We start from the raw sequence: 3,100 nt of genomic DNA, 5'->3' as shown, positions 1-3,100 counted from the left end.
TTTGTTACAATGCCCCAGAGTCTGGCAGAGCTGTCACCGTCATGGGCTGTTGGTTCAGATTGGGATGGCGGTGGGGTGTCAGTGACCTCTGTATCAGAGAGCAACACGGGTTTCTACATCCTCTTGTGAGATATAAATGTCCTCACAGTGGATTCGGATCAGCTGGCATATCTGGAGCTTGCAAGGGGAAAGAGAATAGAGAAGGGGTGAGGAGAGAGAGTATTAATCCGCAAATCATCATCCGGGATGGAGGGGTACAGGAGCTGTCTGATAGATCGTTTTACAGTAATTGTATTTTTATATAATCTCACAGACGGTGACTGAGGAAGGAGCTTGGTGAGGGAGGATACCCGGAGGTGAGCAGGTCAGACACGTTATCAAGACAGTGACAGTGATGTGATATCCTGTGTCATGGGTATAGACAGTCGTCTCAAATGAGGGATTTGTTTGGTGATGCCGCTTCCCTGGAGGTGGAGGAAAGAGGACACACAAACAGGTGGAACCAGCTGTGGGAAGACATGGTTTGTCAGGTCTGACGATGAGCTGAATGTACCATAACTTTCAGACTGAATCAGAAAACCATTCTGAGGGTATTTGAAATGTCAGAAGCAGGAGAGATGTGATCCCATGTGTCCATCAGACCCTCACTGAGATGGTTCCAGTTATAACGTGCAGGGATGAAAGCATAGTGTTTGGGGCTGATTTAATCACTGATTCTGACACAGTGAGAGGGTTAGTTTTGCTGTAAGGAAGTAATATTAATGGAAGACACAGGAACTTCATCAATTGCCAGTTGTTTAGCAGATGTGACCAATCTCTGTCACGTTGACATAAACATAGACTCGCAGTGGTGACAAAGGGGTGCAGTCTGGTTTAATTCAGGTTGGAGAGGGGTGTGGAGTTTTGAAATCAATGCCTTGAGGTGCCACCATCGTTAATTTACCATGTCCGGAGTGGCGGGTCACACAGCACGGAAACAGGCCTTTGGCCGGCCATACCTGTTCTGACCATCCACTCACTGTCTACACTGGTCCCATTTATCAGCACTTGGTTCACAGCCGACTGTATCTCGGCAGTTTCAATGCTCATCCTGTTCGTAAATGTTGTGAAGGGACCTGCCTTCACCACCACCTCGGGCAGTGAGTTCCAGATTTCAGCTGCCCTCTGAGTGAGAAATCTCTTCCTCAGATCCCTCTAAACCTCTTCATCCTCTGCTTAAATCTATGCCCTCTGATCGGTGACACCTCTGTCCCAGGATCGTGGCTGATATGGGCATCAGTGAGGCCTTTGATAAGGTTCACATGGTAAGTTCCTGTGGAAAGTCAGATCACACGGGATCCAGGGAGAGCTGGCTCACTGGATGCACAGTTGTCTTGATGGTAGGAAGCAGAGAGTGATAGTGGGAGGCTGTTTATTGGACTCGAACCCCGTGCCTACTGAGGTTCCACAGGGTTACACCCCATTGCTCTGATTATTCATTGATATTTAAATATATTTGCATTTGCACAGTTTGTTGAATTCTTTGAACATCAACCATTGCTACTTGTCATCTAGATCAATAATTTGGTTAAGAATACACAGGATATGGAGAGTAGATTTGCAGCATGTTCAAACAATTAGTTTTTCTTAAAGAGATTAAGTATAAACTCTCCGCTCTGTTACCCTCTGCGCACACGACCACCTCCTCCCCTTACCGTCCTCCCTCTCACCCTGACATTGGACATACATTCAGGGTGAAAGTGAATTATTTCGGGGAATCTGAAGGGGAATTCTTCACAGAGGTTGGTGAGAGTGTGGAAAGAGTTGCCAGTGGAAGTGGAGGATGTGGGTCTGATTTAGACACTAAAGAGGAATTTGGGTGAGGACGTGGGTGGGAGGTGTATGGAGGCTCTGGTGCAGGTAGCTGGAACTAGGCAGTAACAACAAAAACAGGTCGGCATTGGCTGGAAGGGCCGAAGGGCCTGTTACATTGCTGCTGCTCTCTTTGACTCTAATAATATTCTAATTTGTAATTTCCACATCAGTACTTTGCTGTTCATGACTGAACCCAAACATTTACCCAAACAACAATTGTATGTCTCTTGGCTGGCTACAGAAAGAATTTACCAGCTGTGATACTTGCCAAAGTGGGTGTTACTAAGTACCGACCATGCAGGGTGCCCAAACTTTTGCTTTGGGCCCTTTTCCTTTTTTGTTATTTTGAAACTGTAAAAGATGGAAATTAAAATGTAATCTTGTTTAAAATATTAAAGAAATGTGTCACCTTTGACTTTATGCCTTTCGGAAATCAGGTCATCTTTTACTCGCTGAGCTATTCACAGTAACAGAAATTTTGACCAGGGGTGCCCAAACCTTTGCAAGCCACTGCTGGACTAAGTGTGTAAATGTAGGACTGGACCACGTTGAAAAATAAATGTGCCAGTTTTCCAAAATTGCCCCCTTCCACCCGAGGCCACGAATATATCAATCACCTCTCGTATATATTTTCGTCAAATATGAACAGGATTTCAGGCCAAGACCCTTCACCGGGACTCTTGATACCCTCGTATCAATTTGGTCCAAGGCTTTAAAAAAAACTACCAAATAGAGCTCAATAATTAACAAATACAATACAGGCAATAAACACTTTCATCAATACCGACATGGAATTTTTTTAATTAAAAATATCTTGGTCCCATTTCAATCAGTAAAATTTAGAATGATAAACAAGAACTTAAGAAAGCTTTAGAAAAGACCATTTACACTCAAACCCACTTAGATTAACACTACCTTGGACAGGAGGAGGAAGAGAAATAACACACATGAAATAAAACGAAATCACACAACAGTCAGATTAAACTTCTAGTTATATGTATTTTCATCAAAAATGAACTGGATTCAGCACTCCATGTGCGTATATGCAATCGTGATAAGAGATACAGACCAGAACACGTACATGAGAGGCCAACTCAGAAAAATACATCATCACTCTGGAAGAAAACATTAACCAGTGGAATGAGTATGACCCTCCATGGGAGACATCCTAACGATCTGAGCAGACGAGATGGTGACAAATGAGCCCTGAATAAGGACGTTAACTCCCAAAGTCATTCTTCCACAG

The sequence above is a fragment of the Hypanus sabinus genome, unplaced genomic scaffold (genome assembly GCF_030144855.1).
Source record: "Hypanus sabinus isolate sHypSab1 unplaced genomic scaffold, sHypSab1.hap1 scaffold_294, whole genome shotgun sequence".
Lineage (NCBI taxonomy): Eukaryota > Metazoa > Chordata > Chondrichthyes > Myliobatiformes > Dasyatidae > Hypanus > Hypanus sabinus.
Note: the sequence above shows the minus strand (reverse complement) of the source record.